This window comes from Acomys minous (genome assembly GCF_964271855.1).
Source record: "Acomys minous genome assembly, chromosome: 1".
Taxonomy (NCBI): domain Eukaryota; kingdom Metazoa; phylum Chordata; class Mammalia; order Rodentia; family Muridae; genus Acomys; species Acomys minous.
Window position 1 is genome coordinate 50,545,784 of NC_140483.1, and position 21,030 is coordinate 50,566,813.

General features: G+C 41.2%; 1 long non-coding RNA gene across 1 annotated transcript in view; it reads left to right on the top strand.

Annotated features, from left to right (window-relative positions):
* Positions 1-602, top strand: part of LOC311601085 — a 32,623-nt gene extending 32,021 nt beyond the window's left edge. Inside the window, exon 3 of the long non-coding RNA XR_014780456.1 lies at positions 142-602. This is a non-coding gene — a long non-coding RNA (uncharacterized lncRNA). The remainder of the gene's footprint in view (positions 1-141) is intronic.
* Positions 603-21,030: the final 20,428 nt, after the last annotated feature.

Consider the following 21,030-nt stretch of genomic DNA (forward strand, 5'->3'; position numbering starts at 1 on the left):
CCACAGCATAGCAACCTCAAATAACCAAGCGTGTTGCCAACTAATCTTTCCTAAACTGTAACTAAATGACAAAGTCAACGTTACATGCACGGGCAGCTAAGATATTTTTTTTTCTTTCTTTCTTTCTTTTTTTTCTTCCAGGGCGGAGAACAAGGAGAGCAGGGTTTAGAAAAGACGACCAACAAAAGAACGGTGTTAAGTGAAGGCACAGCACACCTTCCAGGCCTGATTCACGAATAAGGTGGAAAGAACAGAACAGAGAGAGGAGCGTCCCGAAGAGGCTGCGAACCGTGCAGCCTGGCCGGGGTTGCAAGTCGCAGTTTGGGTGCTGGGACAGTGACAATAAGGCCAGCGCGGCCACGAAAAAAACGAGTCTCCATTAGCATGCTTTCCCCAGGCGAGCGCGGCACGGGTCCTCCTCGGAGACAGACCTTCCGAAACCCACAGGGCACGGCGACCCCAGGAGGGGCGCAGACAGTGGGGTCAGTCAGTCAGTCAGCACCGGCGATGGCTGCAGGAAGCGGAGCCCGGCCAGGCCCGGAGAACCGCGCGCGCCCGTGACCCTTTCCCTCCCAGGTTGTCCGGGGCAAGCGCCCCACAGGCCCATTACCGGGAACCCCGGGCTCCCGCGCCGGCTCGGGGCCGCCCAGCTACGATCCCCCGCCGCGCTCGCGCCCACCCACTTCCGGGTCCGGCCCCCCACCTCATGCACCTCGGCGGCGCTCCTTCCCCCCTCGCCGAGTCCCGCCGCCGCCGCCAGCCAGGCACGTCAGCCGCGCGCAGCCGCCCAGCCGCCGCGAGAGGCCCGGGAGCCCGGGCATCCGCCAGAGCGCATGCGCGCGCCTCCGGTCCCGCGCATGCTCCGTGAGTCCCCCCTTTGCGCCTCGGGTATCTAGTCAAGATCTCGAGTCCGTTATACCCGGTTTTAGTGGCGACTTAGGGAGTCTCTTTGACTGAAACAGAAAAACTGAGTTTCCGGAGTGGAAGCAAAGATAGCTCTGATGAGTTAGGAGGAACTGGCGGAGTGACATCTGGCGCGCCCCCAGTTCGTCACCAAGCATGCACCTCTGAAAGCCTGCTCAGCCTACTGTGGCAAACACCCAAGTGCGGGCGACACTTGGTCACTGTGTGGCTTTCCGACCTACGAACACCTAAAGTGTAAGCGCACGTAAAATTGTCATGTCTGTTTTTATTACTGTGGACAGAAAATGCGCGTGTGGGTGTGAGGATGAGAAAAGGACAACTAAACCTCTAAAGGAACTTAACTCCAGCCTAACATGTTACACCGACAGACTGCCCTGTGAACAGCTACACCCGGCTGGCGAGGAAAGTGCTAGATACCATTTGTACACTACTAAGAAAAATGGTACAAAGGCTGTGACCAATAGAAATAGACATCCCTCTTTCACCCATAACTCCACCTGCTTCATAAGTCACACATAACTAGGAGTCTGAAAAGGCCACCCTCTCATTAGACGGCATGGGGCAAGGACATACCCAGGAGAAGAGATGGAGGAATGCCTCAATTTTGCTTGCCTCATACGGATAGATACCGCAGTTAAGGCGCTTTATTGATTTGATGAACAGGCGGATTTGTGGATAGCTCTCTAGAAATGAGGTGCCATCCTATCAGTTGGTAAAGACCGACATTACTTCCTCTCTGATCCTTCAAATGGAGGCCCCCACCTGTGTCTTCACCTCAGAAAAATTCAGAGTGAATACTAGATTGTCAACTCTTGCCTAAACTTCAAGCATATTGAGCTTTTCTTGTGAGTGTTATAGATTTGCTAGTCCCCACAACTGAATGAAAAACTGAAGATGTGGCAGACAGCTCCTAGGTATGGTTAAGGAGGTTATTGTAGATATGAGGGAGAGAACAGGCAGAAGCATCTGGAAGGGTCCAGACTGAACTGGACTACTGGAGACAGGGAGTGACATGGGAAGACAAGAAAAAAGAAAGGGATGAGCTGAGAGAGGAGAGAAGAGTGCTAAGAGAGGAGATGAGGCCATGAGCCATCCAGGGCACCAAGCAGCCAAGAGATCCTGTAGCCAAAATGTCTGGGTTATATAGGAGAGAAGCTTTGGGCAAGGAAAGGATGCTCAGGGGCTGGAGAAGGGGAGGCCAGTCAGGATGACTTTGTCACAGATGATGAGGTGCTTAGAACCTGACAGCCAGCTTCTGCTGTGATGTGTTGAATAGGCACCTCAGTCGTTTGTCCCGAGCTTGAGACCTAACAACAATGATATGACCTAATGTCTGGACTTAAATTATGTCAATCTTGCTTCTCCGTCCTATGGTTTGAGTTTCTCTGGAAAACAAAAAGCAAAACAATGTCTTAAAGTTTCCTCAGTCGCATGCCATGGAAACTCTAACAAACTGTGCAAGGGCCTGTAAGGACAGAGCAGCAGCCAAGCAGCCTTTACACATACACATGTCTTGTGTCTTCCTGGTGCTGATATGACCATGGTCTTACCACCCTTGCAAGGTGTTTCATGGGTTCGTTTTAAAAAACAAAAAGTTTTTTCTTCATCCAATTAAATGCCCATAGAACAGCTTATTGAATGGAACATTTAGAGTTTAATAAACATGGTTTTCAAAAACATGTCAGCCATAAAATGTCCAGGAATGGATCTTAATTATATTCAGCTTGTATGCAAATTCTCTGCAAGTAGGCTAGCAATTTTTTCTGAGGCAAGTTATTAATCATTTACTTTCTGCATCTTTAAAAGCTTATAGAATGTAAACATTCTTTTGGCACCATAAACGTCACAAAGGCCAGACATTGATTAAATTAAACTTAACAGCCATTGTTTTCTGACCTCTCAGACACTGAGAAGAATAACAACCAAATAGTTGAAGATTGCTCTGTAGTCAGAGTTTTGGGTTCTTAAAACAAATCAGTTATGAGCTAAGTGGGGTGGCACACACCTGAGAGGAAGAGGCAGGCAGATTGCTGTGAGTTCGAGACCAGCCTGGTCTACAAAGCACATCCAGGGCAGCCAGAGCTACACAGAGAAACCCTGTCTCAACACAAAACAGTTACGTTATATGGTTCTTTTAAATCCCTGGTGTGGGATAAGAGGCTACTTCACGGCAAGTGGTTATGATTTACCTCATCCACGAGCAGGATTTTGGACAACTGCAAATAGTTTACATTTGGAACTCTGGGGACTCTTGAGAGGTTATAAATGTCAGATCCCAAAGAGGGACTAGGGCACTCTGGAGAGGTGGCTGATACTCCCCTGCTGCTGCCCTCGCTGCTGCTGGTTTGTCCTGCTGCTGCATTTGTTGTTTCTGGATTGCTGTTTTGCTGGGCTGCCTGATATTATGATGGTGAAGATTGGATTTGCCTCCAGGAACTCTGTGTTCCTAATCAGCAGGAAGGAGCCTATAGAGGTCTCCTCCCCAATCCCTCTCTATCCTTATTTCTCTCCTACCTAGTGTTGGGGGTGTGCGGGGTGCGCAGGGAGTTGGAAGGGATTAATTAGGGTGCAATAAGTCTTGGAAGTGTGGTAGATATAAGAACCCAATAAAATAGCTTTAAAAAAAAAAAGCCAACACTGCTTTCCTAGACCCTCCATGCCGGATAACAAAATTCTCCAAGCTTGATAATTTGTAAACAGTATAATTTTATTTTTCACATTTCTAGAGTGTGGGAAACTCAAAATTGAGGTTTTGACATTCAGTATCTTGTAAGTGCTCATTTCCCCCTCTGCCCTTACATGGAAATAATGAATCGACCTGCCTCCATCTTAGGCTTAAAAGTCATCTTATGGTAAAGACAAACTAGACTCCTTCCTGTTTTAAGATTAAATATGTTTCTCATGGCTGGGCTCCAGCTGTGACCTTAATATGGTTCTGTACTGCCTGTTCCTGGAAAGACAACCACGTCTTTGTTTCATAAAGTTGTTTGTAACCATCTAGCAATCCTACTTTGTTTCAAAAGATTGTTATGACTACCTGTTGTTATGACTACTTTGTTAGGACCACCTTGCAATCATGTCTTTGTTTCAAGAGGTTGTTATGATTAATTTGTTGTGCTTGTGTTCTGCTCCTATAACCCCACCTATTTTGACCAGCAAACTCCCCATTTCGAAACCCTCTTTCCCTGATCTATAAAATTTTTCTCTTTTTTATGTCCAACACTAACCTCTCAAACCCTGCTGTAGGGAGAGGCAACCTGTGTACCTGATTTTTTTAAGAGCTTGTTTAATTATTTGCTTACATAATTTGGTCATCGTGATTTTGGTCAGTGGTCTTTCTCTTCCTATCTTTAGGATTAATAGAAGAAGAGATTATCTCATGACAAATGGCAGAAAGTTTCTTTTAAAAGTCCTAAAATAGTTCCTCTTAACTCTTTTAAGCCATGTTCATTCATGAGGACCAAACTCTCATGTCAACAACTATACTGTAGATATAAATTTCAGTGCATGAATAAGGGGTGGAGCATTTACCATAATCATGAAATGAAAATTAAATATTCCCAAACTTGAAGAAACGCATGGGTACAAAAAGATGAATAGGTAATACTGAATTTTCATATAGTAAGTAATATTAATTATTACTGAAAAAATGGGCTAGTGATAAATGTAGTATATGTGTGTATGTGTGATGTATGTGTATGAGACATGTGTGTGTGTGCGTGTGAGATGTGTGTGTGTGTGTGTGTGTGTGTGTGCCCCCAAACAAGGGTTTTTGGTTTTTGCACAGTTTGACTGTTCATTGCTTTGCTTCAAGACACTCTTGGAGAGAAATGCTCCAGAGAATGCTTCAAGGTTTCAGTTTTGGCTACTGCTCAGGGTGTCAGCTGCTATGGTTGCAGTCACCTTTGCTGAATTGCTGCTTTGCTGTTTAATGAGTTTGCTGGGATCTTGACGATGAAGAGTGGAATCCACCCAAGGAACTGAGATTAAATAGGTCTACTTCTCCTGTCCTCATTAACCACCTTTCTCTCCTATCTAGGGTAGGTGGATTGGAAGGGAGGTATAGACATTAATGAACCTCAAATAAAGTAGGTTTGTAAAAGTTCAAAGTCTACAGATAAGAGCATAACTGTCTCCCAGACAACTAAATAAACCCCAAAATCACAAAACTATACATTATAAGCATTTGAAATCTAGTCATTTTGCTTCTTGAGCTGGAGCCACATGAAAAGAACAGATTGCAAAATGGCATGAAATAATATTTCTTCTTTATTTGGGTAAATATAAATTAACAAGGAGTACAGCTATTTTTGAAAAAGATATGCCTTTATGGTATGGAGCCTTGTTGGAGGAAGTGCACCACTTAGGAAAGGGGCTTGGGTCAACTTTCTGTTCTTTCTCTGCTTTCTGAGTGTGGATGCAAGGTTACATGATAATTCTGGAATTTTGGTTTCATTAAAACACACACAGAGAGAGAGAGAGAGAGACAGAGACAGAGACAGAGACAGACAGACAGAGACAGACAGAGACAGAGAGACAGAGAAAGAAAGAGAGAGAGAGATTATAAGAAAGTGTTTCCATTTTAATCCCACATATAAGGATATGGGGCTGTTTTGGATGGTCCACAGCAGCTGACTATGATTTGCCTCATGCTCTAGCAGAGGGACAGTTTTGCCAGATGCATTGTCATTCATGGGAGCAGGAATGGATTGCAGTTTGTGGTGGTGGTGGTGGTTGTAGTTTGTTAGTAGTTGTGCTCAAAGATGAAAGAAATTAGATTCATGGATTTTCCTAATCCCTTTCTTCCCTCTATCATTGTTTATTTCCTATCTAGTGTTAGGGGGTGAAACTTGGAGGATAAAGGATAGGAAAAAGAAGAACTTACATTCTGATGGGTATAAGATAGAACCTCAGAGTCGTTTTGATTTGCATTTCTCTGATGACTAAAGACATTGAGCATTTCAAGTGTTTCTCAGCCATTCGATATTCTTCTGTTGAGAATTCTCTGTTTAGTTCTGAGCCCCATTTCTCAATTGGGTTATTTGGTTTGGTGGTGTTTAATTTCTTGAGTTCTTTATATATTTTGGATATTAGATCTTTGTCAGATGTAGGGTTGGTGATGATCTTTTCCCAGTCTGTAGGCTGTCGCTTTGTTCTGTTGACAATGTCTCCTGCTTTACAGAAGCTTCTCAGCCTCATGAGGTCCTATTTATTAATTGTTGACCTTAAGGCCTTTGCTGTTGGATTTCTGTTCAGGAAGTTGTCTCCTGTGCTGGTGAGGATGTGGAGAAAGAGGAACACTCCTTCATTGCTGGTGGGAATACAAACTAGTACAACTACTTTGGAAATCTATCTGGCACTATCTCATAAAACTGGGAATAGGGCTTCTGCAAGACCCAGCTATTCCACTCATTGGAATATACCCAGAAGATGCTCCAGCACACAACAAGGACATATGCTCAACCATGTTCATAGTGGCCTTATTTATATTAGCCAGAACGTGGAAACAGCCTAAGTGTCCCTCAGTAGAAGAATGGATAAAGAAACTGTGATATATTTACACTATGGAATACTACTCAGCTATTAAAAACAAGGAATTCCTGAAATTTGTAGACAAATGGATTGAACTAGAAATGATGAGTGAGTTAACCCAGAAGCAGAAAGAGTCAAGCGGTATATACTCACTTATAACTAGACACTAGCCCAAGGAACATGTCCCATGAAAGTCTTCACCTACCAGGAAAGTGAGATAGATGTGAGGCATCCTTTTGGGACTCTAGGTGAGAGAAGTATGGGAGAATAGGAAATAGAAGGATCCAGAGGGTTCTAGAAACCTACAAGGAGAACATTATGACAGGCAGATCTGGGCCCAGGGGTTTTGCACAAACTGTGGCACCAACCAAGGACAATATGTGAAGTAAACATTGAACCCCTACACAGGTCTATCCAAGGGACAGGTCATTCTCTACCGATGAGTGAAGAGTGGGGACTGATTTTCACATCAACTCTGGTGCTCCATATTTGACCACATCCCCTTGACGGGGAGGCCCAGTGGTACTCAAGGGAAGGATAGCAGGCTACCAAGAAGAGACTTTAGACCCTATGATCATATACGGGGGAGGAGGTCCCCCTCAGTCACAGTCATAGGGGAGGGAAATAGGGTGAAAGTGGGAGGGAAGGAGGGATGGGAGGATAGCAGAGATGGGATAACTATTGAGATGTAATATGAATGAATTAATAAATAAGTAAATTTTTAAAAAGAAAAGAAAAAAGAACTTACAAAGTAGCAAACTGGCTACAGGTCACCCCAGGGTGAAATGTGGCCTTGCAGGCATCGGGGAGGAACAGCAGCAATGACCTGAGCCTCAACCAGCCACACAGAACCATATTTAATGATTGTTACTCAAAAGTTGCTTTTGAGTAAAATAAGTTCCTCATACTAAAGCCCCTAGTCTATATGTTTCATGAAGGAAAAAAATCATGCTTCTGCAACTTTAACCCTTAGTGTGCACTGTTTGTATCACTCAGCAATTCCAGGGGTACTGGGACTGTCTTGTGACCAAAGTGCTGCAAAAGCTTTAAAGTCCTTCAGAAAAACAGCTCTGTAGATCAAAGAAAACAAGCATGGTTTTCTACAGTGATTTCGTCAAGGTCAAGGTACTCCTAGAAAATAACCATCTGTTCTGATGTCCACCCTAGATACGATGAAAAACAACTATTTTATTGTAATGTTTACCCTACATATAATGATTCTACCAGAATTCCACTACACTCTTGTGTTCCCAACTGTGATGGATTCTATCCCTTTGGAAGTGTAAGCCAAATAAATGCTCTCTCCTCTAAAGTTGCTTATGTCAGGCATTTTATCATAGCGCGAGAAAGGAACCTAACCCACCATAACATATGGTGGCCTGTCCAACTCACCCAGCAGACAAAGATTGTTTAGGACAAGTGGTGTTAATCTCTTACACTGCTGTATTTTAATAACTAGTAGGATTCCTAGATGCTGGCAAGTCTGTAATAAATAACTTAGTGGGACATTTTCAAATGTACCTCACCAAGAAGCCAAAAATAACAGCAACACTGTTTCTAGATAATGCTGAGCTTCTCTTGAGGTATTAATCTAGAATGCCAGCCGGTCTTGGTTGCCAACTTGACTACATCTGGAACTAACTAAGAATGCAAACTGCTGGGCTTCTCTGTGAGCAATTTTTCTTGATGGATCGTTTGAGTTGGGAAGGACACCCTCAATCTCATCCACACCTTCCCATGACAGCCCAAATATAGGACATGAAAAAAAGAGGATTATGCTTTTTGCCTGCTTGCCTTCATTCACTCTGGTAGCTTTTTACCTTGCTGCAAAGGCAATCCTTCACTGGTATTAGAGCCTACTTCTTGGGGGTTCAAATGTATACTAAAGATCAGTTGAGACAACAGCCTCATAAACTGAAAACCTTCTCTCTCTCTCTCTCTCTCTCTCTCTCTCTCTCTCTCTCTCTCTCTGTTCTGTTCCTCTAGAGGAACTGTACTAATACATTTGGTATAGTTGTAAATTTTATTTTGTAAGAATCCAAAATCATTACAATTCCCATCGTGATGCCCTCCTAAAGACTAATTTATTATCAAAAAGATACAGAGCCATGTTATGTTTGTGAATTAGGGCAACAGAAATTTTATAAAGCCATCATATATTGTAGACAACAAGAGAAGAATAGTTTTATGTTAGCAATTAAAACCTGAAGAAGGTGTGAGTGTCATTCAAGAACCCATATAAGTGCCAGCCTCCATAAGTCAAGAATAGGGACAGCTCATGGGCTTTGTGAGAAAAGAGTTACTCTATGATCTGAGAAAATCCTAGTGTGGAAAACAAGTGTAAAGTGGCATCTAACCCCTTCTTTAATTATAGCAGCAGAAAGAAATGATTTGGGATTTGGGTAGAAAGGCTCAAGAGGTTTATGAGCAGGCTAAGACCCTCTTGCAGGACATGCCAAAAAGCAGTGTTCCCTGCTATCCAACGAGGGCATCAGATGTAGATTGCACACTTACCTAAGTCAGCTTGCCCCATATGAGGCTGTCAAATAGATTAAATAAGGCATATGCCTTTCAGCAAGGATTACAACTATTCCTCACCTGTCTAGATACCGTCACAGTCCTCTTACAAGAACTTCTGTGCAAGCACACAAGGGCTCTAGTCTCCATCAGTGGTGTCACCCAATTCAGTGTTTTATGAGGGCACCAACAGTTAACTGATGGGTGAAAGATGTAGCCATTTCACAGTGATGTGAAAAACTGGGCTGATGACAACCAGGAGCAACGATACTTTAACCTACCAAACAACTCTATTATAATTGGGTTAGTTTTAAAGGTGCATTATTAAATTAAAGGTTAAAGAACTTAACTATACGAGGCATCTTGCACCAATGAAAAATGATGCCCTAAGGTTGTGAAGTGAAACCCCCAGTGCAAGGGGTAGGGTATGAACTGTTAGCCTGGGGTAGGAGCCTAAAGCCCGGCAAACCATAAAGTCTACTTTTACTGTTGTTGCTGCATGCTTGAGATGGTAAGACTCTGCTACTGATGACATCATATACTTTGGTTATAGGAACATATAAAAATATAACTGAAATTGAGCTAGGAGTTCCTTCCTCATTGGCTGGCTTTCACAGTACTGGAAGGTGCTGCAAAGGGAAATTTTTCTCAAGCAGTCCTGCTCAGCTATGGATTGTATGTGCTACAGTATTAAATTGCCATGTCACAATGATCATGTGTACGTTCAACTAAATCCCTGATCCACAAGTGGCAATTCATGTCTTGTGCTACAAACCAGAACACAAAAAATGTGGTTTGGGTGGACACAGGTCCCAGTGGGAAAACCACAGCTACTGTTTTTATTAAGTGGGTGTGATACATTTGTCAAAGTGCCTTCTAAACATTGGTGTGATGCCTTTACATCACTGTTGCTGTTAGCCTCAACCAGTCATGGAAGGAATAGCTGGTGAACCCTAGAGGCCCATAACATTATAATAACTGCTGTATACAACAAACCTATAAACAACATCATAGTAAATGGGAAAACTGATATGTTTACTCTAAAGTCCAGAATAAGACAAGGAGACTCGTTCTCGCCTCTCTTACTCAGCATAGTACCTGAGGTTTTATTTATAGCAATTAGACAAAGAGATATAAAAGTAGGAAAGAAAAAAGGTCAAGTTATCCCTATTTGCATTGGGAGATAACATGAGACTATGTTGTAAGTTAAGCCATAATAGTATATATAAGATCCTATAGACTACTATAAGATCCTATAGAATCTTCTAGATAATGTGAGATCCATTAAACATTTATAGTGATGTTGCAGAATAAAATAATCAATATATATATTAGATACAGTATTCCTCATATATACAATCAATGAACTCTCAGAAAAAGAAATTAGTAAAATACTTTACAATATCTCTGCAAGATACTAGAAACAAACCTAACCAAAGAAGTGAAAGACTTCTAAAATGAAAATCTGAATGAAAAGGAAAACATTAAGACATTAGATGATGGAAAGATGTAGCCTATGCATTTAATACAGTATCCATAAAAATTCAATAATGTATATTATGGATCTTGAAAAAGCCAAAAAAATCATGAATAGTGAAAGTAATTCCTTTTTTTGTGAAAACATTATTCCTTTTACCAGTATTCTCAAACCTGTGGGTCTCTTACAACAAGCAGCTAATCTCACAAACCCAACATATGTTCCCATGTTTCCCCTGAAAATAGATACAGGTGAAGAGGGATTTGTGGTTATGTACAGTATAAGATCCCATGCATAGCCACCTTATGTATAACCCGGATGAGCTGTTAGATTTGTTAGCTATGTTGCTTGTGTCGTGCCTTTAATTTTCTGCATGATATTCTAGTATGAGAGTATATCACTCTTATCAAGCATTCCATTCCTTTATATTTCTGCTGTGGCCACAATCAATGGAGTTATAAATATTACTGCATACTTTTTTATTATGCTACTCATGTTTCTGTGAATTAGTTTTTAAAAGGGATTATTAAATTAAGGGCATATGCATGATTTTAGTTTTAATAGCCATTATCAAATAACATCCTGAAAAATACAACTAGCAGTTGTGCCTGTGTAAGACGCCTACATCTCAGGATTCTATCTAACACTAGACATTTTGTGGACTAAAAACACTACAGACACTAAATTATATTGATAAAAGTCAAAACTGCAGAAAAGGGATGGATTGAGTATAGAACACCCTTATAAGAATTTGAGAGATGTGAAAAGGTAGTACAGTCCATTTTCATCTTCATATGAAATCTTGAAAAGCAGTAATAATCAGACTAGTGTGTAAAGTGAACAAGCTAGGGAAAGTCACACTTCATAGTTTCCAAATATGCTACCAAGCTGCAGGCATAACGATTCTGGCATACAGACAGATGTCACACAGGCCAGTGGAATAGAAGAGGGAACCCACAAGAAAACTCTGATGGTTGAGGGTGATAACTCCACTCAATGAAAAAGGCAGTCTTCCACATATGGCATGGGAAAACTGGATAGCCCTCTTCAGAAGCGTACAACTTGATCCTTGGCTTGGACCGTTTTCAAAAATGGCTCAGCATGAGTCAAATAAATACAAGGGAACTGAATTATAAAAAATATTAAAAAGAAACTTAAGGAGAAAACATACACCATAGTAAATTTGATATTGTGGTTTTGAATTGGCCACAGAGACACAGTTAAAAAAGAAAATAATACAGAAAAGTAGACTTACAGGCATTTAAAGATTTTTCACATCACTTTGTGCAATTAATATAAGCTAATAAAAAATGAACTGAATTGTCGCTGCTAAGATGGCTTGATGAATAAGGGTGCTTGCGTCCCCAGGTCTGATACCTGAGTCAGTCCCTGAAACATCCATACTGACTCTCACAAGTTGTACTCTGATATTTCCACATGTACATATACATGGACACACCCAGATGGGTAAGCAAATGTTTTTGAAGATTCGTTTTATGTCTGTAAATGTTTTTCCTGCATGTATGCATATGCACTGTGTGCGTGCCTGGTTCCTTGCAGAGGCCAGAAGAGGGCTTCAGTTCTCTGGAACTAGAGTTATGAATGTAGATACAGAAAACCAAACCCCACGTGCCCTGAAAGAACAGTAAGTGCTGTGAACCACGGAGTCATCTCCCTCTAGACACTCAATACATGTTTGGTTTTTTTAAATGTACTAATTTTAAAATAAAGGGAATTCACAGAGTAGAACAAAATGTTCCAAATCAGATACTGTTAAAAGGTTTCTCGATCCACCCCTGACCCCTAAACGCTCTGTGCTTTAACAGATCTAACTTCTACTCTCTGCCCCTCGCATCCTGTCAGCTGTAAGAAATGGTAAACCAGAATTCCCATCTTTTCCTTCCTTTTGCCATGAAAGCATACGCACAACACAAATGGTTCCTGAAAAGGGACTCACAAAACCAAAAATGAGTTGACAAGGAGTGTTTGCATTGTCTCTGAAATGGGTGGGGAGACACACAGCTGAGGACTGTCTGCACAGTGTTGGAGCACCCACAGTGGCAATCCTGCCACGGCTATACTTGCTCATTGGATAGTGTGTGTCCTTGCTGTAGCACTGAATGCTTGTTCTCTGTGATGAGCAGTAAGACAGGCAATCAGTCAAAGCCATTCCAGAGTAGAGTATCCTTCAGGGACTCTCAGGTGGCTGGCTATCTCTCGAAGTTAGGGGATGGTACTCCTTCTTGATGGATGTAGTCTGCCATTTAGTATGCTAATGCTGCCCAAATGAAGGATGGGTTACAAAATGCATTGCAATCCCTAGTAGTTTAGAAGATATGGAATTGTAAACCATTTACTGTCACGGAAAAGAATATTAGATTTTTGATGGCTTCTCCACCCCAATTAGTTCCCAATTAATCAGGACAGAGACTGGGCAGGTATCAACCCTCTAAGCTATTTTGGTATTTCCCAGCTACACACCCCAAGTTGCTTGCCAGTAATATTTTTGCCTGGGCTGCTTCTGTTCCATCAGTTGGTGCTCAGGGCAAACTTCCCTTGGCCTGGTGCTCATGGTCCTCGCTGCCCCATGGCAACATCATTTTCTCAAGCTTCTTCTCCTCCTGCTACACTTTCTGCTTGCTCTCCCCTTTTCTTCTGGCCTTGTGGTCCCTCTCAGACCCCAAGTGCTTACAGAAATATTGTTGCCTCAAAGGCAATTGCATCCCTGGAAAGCCCAGCCCCATCAGGGTGAAGACTCATAAAAGCTGTATCTCTAGAGCTCCCTGCGCAGCATGCAGGCATCTACAGTGGACAATATCTTCAGCACACCATTTATCTGCTTTTGGAATCTTTGAGAAGGGTCCTTGTGAGTCTGATAACTTTCTGAGCTTCGTAGGCCTGCTAAGTTTCATCAACTTGCTGAGCCTTGTAAATTTTGCTTCCTTTCTGATAAGTATCAAATGGTTCAATACAGTGGTAATAGCTACACACAGAACTGTACACTTCTACATGATAAACTTTGTATTAGTTCATTTCAATTAAAGTATATTTAAGAAGTTGTAATGGGTTAGGAAATGCTCATATAACATAATGAGTGTTGAGTGGGAAAGAGTATGTACTCTTATATACATTGAGGCCAGGATCTAATTAGATTCCATACCAGGCAGTCTGTATGGTTCCCAGTGACCCTAAATGTTTCCACTACTGTGTGACAGCCACTTGCTCACCACAGGGTGTAAATATCCTGGTTTTTAGAAAAAAAAACCGCAGAGGCAGATAGCTGACAGCATGCTGATTGGCATTTGCGGCTGTCTCCCCATATTAACCCTCCCTGTCTGAAACTCTTTTTAAAGCCCTAGACAAAAAGACAGACAAGGAAAACCCACCCTTCAGGCCACACTTGTTCGGAGCTTTGGAGACCACTGATCTGAGTCACACACAGCACCTTTGCACTGCTACTCTCAGGGGCTCTACTTCCCCTGTGTGTCTCAGAGTCATTAGTCTTGAACCCAGCACTGACCTCTAGGACTAAGGACCTCTCGTGGTTATCCAGAGCCTTTGTACAACACCAAGCACTTTTAAATCTGTTAACTGGACCCTCCCATACATGTGTGTGCATATGTATGTATGCGTGCAGTATGTATGTATGTATGTATGTATGTATGTATGTATGTATATATGTATGTATATAAACAGTGGAGCTTCTCCAAGCTCAGATGGGCGTAGCCCAGGGAACTAAGGTGCCAGAAGATCCATGGTCACTAGAGTCACCCTGAGCTCGTGGCTTCCCGATTCACTCCCTTGCATCAGTGAGGAATGAAGAATGAAAATAGACAGAAGAGTAAGCAAAGCAGAAGTCAGTTTATTATGGAAAATTAAGGAAGACCCACAGAGTGGGGGAAATCCAAGAGAGGAATATACTGAGCACCATGGTACAGAGCACAAAGGTACAAGCCTTTTACAGAAATGACAGCAGGAACTGGACAAAGACTGGAGTAATCTTTAACAAGATTGAGTACTTCTCCCAGTGTACAAAGGGATGAACCAATGGTCACATAAACGGTCCACTGGTTTCCCCACATCCTCCTGGCCTAACTGCATAAACAACTGAGCACCTCTTATCCATCGAGGGGGAATCACATCACGGTCCTCCATTTTCATTCCTTTTTGATATTGCCTTGATTTGCCAGCTATCAACCTTGGCTGGGTCTGTCAGTAACTATTTAAGTTGTGTTCTCTTCCTTCCAGTGATGCGGCCAGCTTGTAGTTGGACCTGCGGCTATGAGAAGCTGACTCGTGCTTCAGTATGGCATGTGACGTAGTCACAAGTGTAGAAAACAACCCACTGAGTAGACCAAATGGATTCTATCAAATTATAGATACTGGTTTTTCTCTAGGCAGCAGAACGGCATGAGTTGTTCTTTTACTCACTTCAGAATATTTTTTAGCTCCTCTGCTGTGAATCTGTATTTTCATGACTCTTCTAGGGTTATGGTGGGGCAGAACATGGCTGTGACAGGGGATACCTGGCTTCTGAAAGGAAGCAGAAGTAGAAGATTTGGAGACATGGGTTTAACTTCTAGAAGCCCTTTCATGCTGGCTTTTTTCCTCCATTCAAATCCCACTTCTAAAGACTGCACATCCTTCTGAAACAGTGTCACCTCCTGGGGATGAAGTGCTCAACACATGAACCTGTGGAGGACATTCCCATTTGGCCAGAACATAGGCCAAAGACAAAAGTTTAGGAGATGGGGGCTACACTTTTAAAACAGGGGTAAAGAAACTAAGAACTAGGTAAATTGGGCATACGTATGAGTGAAATAAATCTGAGAAGAAAGGGTAAAGACGCAGAGGTAAAAAAAAAAAAGATAGAACATAGGGCCCGAGACATGAAAACACTGAATTAGGAAAAAGCCATTGAGTGGTGGTGCGAGAGGAACTCTGCCCTGCTGGCTGAGTGCCCGTGCTAGGCTGGAGCTGTGGAAGAGCCAAGGAGAAGGGGCACTAGAGTTCTGTGTGAACTGGGCCATGCACTGTAGGAGCCCCAGGAAGCAAAGGTAAATATTAATCATCAGGCTGGCTTGCTTTTGAGAAAAATATTCAGTTCTGCTTTGCCAAAGATGGAAAAAGATTTGGGAGAGTGAGGTAAAGAGTTCTCCCTCATCCTAATGAGGGAGAGGTCACTAAATCCCCTAAAAAATATGCAAATAAGTTAGCCAACCTAGACTACAACTTTTCCTTTTTTTTTTCCCGCTGCGGTGAGCAAGCTGTGTAAAGTGAATCCTGAAATAAAGGAAACATGAGAAGTATCTTTGGAGGGAATGTGGAAGGGAGAGGAAAGGCAAATAGGAATGAGTTTTAATCTGGGGAGGTGGATGATTGTGGGAAGGCTCTTGCTGCAAGCCTGAGGCCCGGGTTAAATCCCTGGAGCACACATACTAGTGGAAGGAGAGGGCTGGAGAGATGGCTCAGAGGTTAAGAGCACTGACTGCTCTTCCAGAGGTCCTGAGTTCAATTCCCAGCATCCACACGGTGGCTCACAGCCATCTATAATGTGATCTGATTTCCTCTTCTGGCCTGCAGGTGTACATGCAGGCAGAGCACTGTATACATAATAAATAAATAAATCTTCAAAAAAAGGTGGAGGGAGAGAAGCAACTTCACAAAGATGTCCTCTAACCTCCACCTACACGCCATGGATGAGAAACAAATTAGGGAGGGAAGAATTTATCTGGATTACACTTTCACATTGTTGTCCATCATTGAAGGAAGTCAGGACAGGAACTCAAACCGGACCATAACTTGGAGGCAGAGGCCATGGGGGGTGGGGTTTGCTTACTGGCTTGCTTCCCATAGCTTGGTCAGCATGCTTTAATATAGAACCCAGAACCACCAGGCCAGGAATGGCATCACCTACAATGGCCTGTGCCCTCCCCTATCATCCACTAATTAAGAATATGCCCTACAGGCTTGCCTACAGCCTGACCTTATGGAGAGATTTTCTTAATTGAGGTTCCCTCCTCTCAAATGACCTTAGTTTGTGTCAAGTTGACATAAAACTATGCAGCACAACTAGGAATAAGTACGAATTTTAAAAAGTGGGAAAATTTTCCAGGAGGAGTGACAGTAATGGGCCGTGATTTTCATCAAACAGCCTGCCTGAACCTGCTTTTAACACTCTAAAAGTAATGTGTGGAGCTGAGAAATGAGTACATTTATAGGAGCACACTGCACTGGCCCTAAAGTTAGAAATAGACACAGAAGGAGCCAGTTTCTTTTCCTTGGTCACCTACTCTTCACTCTGTGAGAGAAATATGTGCTTCAGTCATTTATTTACCATTAAAGTTTTCTTAGACTGCAAATTCTCCCAACCAAACTCTTTGCTCAAAGATTATCAGTGAAAAGTAAAATAGTGCCAGGTATCTTGAACAGATAAAGGTATAATATCTCTAACATGATACACATTAAATTGATGTTTGAGAACATTCTCCCTGGGGGGAACTGTAGTTTAATGAATACAGAAGTATATATAAAATGATTTCTTATAATTAGTATAAAAGTCTTAAAATAACTTGATTTACGATGAAAAGAAACCCTTATAAGTCAATTTTGATCTATGAAAAAATATAGAGTATTCTTTTGAAATTGTTTAATATGTGAGGTATACCCAATTTATCCCATACTTTTCTTTAAAAAAAATTGTAAAGCTCTTTTACCATTTAAACATTTAATGTCTTATCAACACAGTAGGGTTTGAAACTCAAAGACATTTCCTGGGGGGTCCCCAAAGGTATGGTTGTATATATAAGTGCAGATAGAAATACATTTTCTCAAATTATGAAACCATCATATAATTTGTAAAATTTAGGCAGAAGAAGAATTGAATATGATAAATCTGCAGTGTTGAAACACATTGCACTTTTATGGATAAGCATTATTTCCACTGGAGGGTGCAATTTGCCAGAATATCAACATTTCCATAGTTCTTGTAATGAGTAGGCTTAATGAAAACTATCAGAGAAACTATTTCCAAAACACAATAAAGAATACAGAGCAAATTTCACATACCTTTAAATAAATTGTAGTTTACCACTTGGAAGTTTGACCTTATTATACAAAATACTTATGATTAATTAGGACAATATGATTTGCAAATAAGTGCAATTTTAATTCTTTTTTTTTTTGAATACCCTGCTTAGAAGTTTCAGTTTCAATACTACAGAATGCATACTAAATATTTATGATGATGGGTATAATCTTACATTTACACTATGTGGTTTTGACTATTTCTGTCTTTAGTGGTCTAGGGATATTTTCACAATCCAGTATAAAATACACATAAATTTTGCTTTGTCACATCAATAATATGCAGTCTGAAAGTTAATGTGAATTTAATAAACTTAAATTTAATCAACATATCTAATTGAATTTTTTACTTTTATTATATACCTCATATAGTATTGAGACTATCAGATGCATAAACTATGAACTTTGCTGATAATATTTATTGAGCACTGACTATTGGCAGTGCTATACTTCTTAACTTTCTAGTTATTTACTTAATCCTCACCACACTCTCATGGAGTAGGTACCATATTCTCCATTTCATAGATGAATAATAAAAGTGCTAAGTGACTGTACTGTCAAAGTCCATACACATGGCTCAGTGCAAGCAGACTTCTAGGGCCCAGACTTCAGTATTTAACAACTGTGTTAAGCATCGAGGCCCACCATGGCTACTCACATGGTAATGTTAATATTTATGTTAGATACAGAAGGTAGGCACCTTCAATTGTGGATTGGTCTCCCAGTGATGACCTTTCAAAACAATGTATGTTTGCGTGTGTGTAAGAGTGTGTGTTTTCTGCTTGTTGTAAGCTGATAAAAACATCTGTAGTTTTGAATTAGGGAAATCATCTTGTGGCATATTATTATTAACCCATCATTTTTTTTCTTTGATTCTCTCACAGTAATAGAAAAGTAGTATTGAAAAAGGTACTTTATGTGTAGCAATACAATTTACATAAGAAACAACACTGCATCAGAATGCTCTGATGATGCTTTAAACAGAAGGAAAAATGAATGAAATTTCAGGTTATCATATCCTTTTGCTAAGAACAAACGCTTAAAATCTCTTTTCCTATATGGGCCACTCTGAAACAGGCGTCCTCTGACTACTCCCATCAATCTAATTTCATTTGCACTAGTGGTCAATGGGATCAAAACAAAGCCCCAACTCTCACAGTCACTGTCTCAAAGGAATAAATAGCATATGCTGGCTCCTTTCTAAATGCAAAGATGGCTCTTGCTACCTCAGCACACAGAAAGCAGAATTCACGCCCACCACAAGACAGAGTTAACAAAACATAAACTGTGAAGGGGCTGAAACTATAAGAAGCTGTTAGCTTTATAATCTATTTCATGGCTCATGTATCCTACTTAAAGAACACCAGTATTATTATGGCAACCTGTCACGAAGAGGAAAAGGGCAATTTCGCCATCTCAGTTGGGCATGACCACATAATCAAGCAGGCAATAAAATGTCCACTGTAAGTGTCATGTGGGAGTTCCAGGAACTCTCCTTAAAATAAGGTCTGTGCCCCTTCAGTGCTTGTCCAAATCACCCTTTGTTCCTGCCCTCCACAAGGGCATGGACAGAAGCTGGGGCTTAACAGCCAGTTTGGTTCTTGGCACAGGAGGACAGAATAACAAAGCAAGATGGAAAAAGATTTCTGCCGTTCTTAATTATCTGCCAAGAGTTTTCTTTTACTAGGTTTTGTGGTTTTGATTTGGGGTTTTTGTTTGTTTTGTTTGAGGGATGTCTTTTCCTTCTGGTTTTCTGTTACATGCCGCTGTATCTAATTCCTCCAGCAGACCCTGGTAATGCTTAAGAGCCTATTTTCTCTCACTTTAACTTCAACAACACCCTACCTTATTCTTTCTTCAGTGGGTGTGATTCTGTCATGAGATCATAAAATACCTTTACTTTTTTATGTTTTAAAATAAATAATACGTTTTTTCATTTTTCACAATGATTGCTTTAAATGGTATTTGCATCTATAGTTCAAAATTAATTTAAAAAGTTGTTCTATAAGAAATGATAACCTGTATAGTGTGATCTCCCATGAAGCATCAATTATAAAACTACTTTGATACAGGCCAGATTATATTTCTTCTTTTGTCAATAGGATACTACAATTTTAGATGAATTGGGTTTGGTTGGTTGGTTTTGTTTTTTTGATTGATTTTTGTTTTTGTTTTTCAATACAGTGCTTCTCTGTGTAGCCTTGACTGTCCTGGAACTCTCTTTGTAGACCTAGCTGGCCTCAGACTCACAGAGATCCACCTGCCTCTGCCTCAGGAATGCTGGAATTAAAGGTGTGCACCACCAGGCCAGGCTTGTTGGCTTTTGTTTTTTTTTGCTTGTTTGTTTTGGTTTTTTGTTTGTTTGTTTGTTTTTGCTTTTTTGCCCATTCCTAAATCCATATGGTGAGATTTCCCCCCAATAGGATAGTATTGGGAGATGAGGTTTATGGAAGGTAATTTTAGATAAGGTCATGACTATGGAAACTCTATGATGAGATTAGTGTCCTTATAAAAGCAAAGTATGGTGATAAGTGCCTACAGTCCAAACACTTCAGAAAGTGAAGAAGAGTGGTTGCCATGACTTCCCACTAGACAGGGTTGCACAGGTGTCAACTTCTCTCCACTGTGCAGACCTGTAGCTGCAGGACCTGGGAACTGAAGACTTGAGAGAGTAGGGCAGACAGTCTGATGCTGTAGACACCTTACTTCCGTTTCAGCGTACTTTATGCACAAATGTAACCGACAAAATCCAAGGAAGGTTGTTTGAGTTCAGAAAATCATGATCAGAAAGGCATAAAAACAGTGTCAGCAAGCACATAGTAAATATTCACAAGCAGCCTTTTCCCAGAACTTTCTCAAGATAGACCACTTTAAATGCAATTGCCTGGCAATTTATAGCATATTATATCTGGCAAAGCACAAAAGCAAAGCAGAAGGCCATATTCAGATTCAGGGTGCACTGACCAGACTGTGTTCTATAGCTATGATCTGACACCCAACAGGAATAAATATGTCTTATAAATTGAATATAAGTGTTTGAAATAGGAGGCATGAAATCATGTCTAAGAATAAGGTAGGGAGCAAGATGTAGCTGATGTTAAAGGCTCTCTGCCTTTTTCCTTGCAGCCTCTCTCCCAGTTTTCTCCAAGGCACTATTCACTATACACCATTCTTTCGACTGTACTCTTACATATAGTAAGTTTATTATAACCTAGAGTACCCTATCTAAATACACATACAAACATACAACAACAATGTTAGCACCTGAAGGGCATACCCAGGAGCAGAGACCCCATCAAGAACCCTGCCACTTTGGCAAACTGCTCATGAACGTTCAGCCTCCAGGCTGATGAGAAGTAAACGTGTCCTGTCTTAGCAATCTAGACTCACAGGTGAGCACTGCGATGCTGTCTTGGCAATCCAGATTGACTGGGGTGGGCACTGTGATGTTCTCTTCTTCAGGTCAAATACGTTATAACCTATTTTAGGAGATT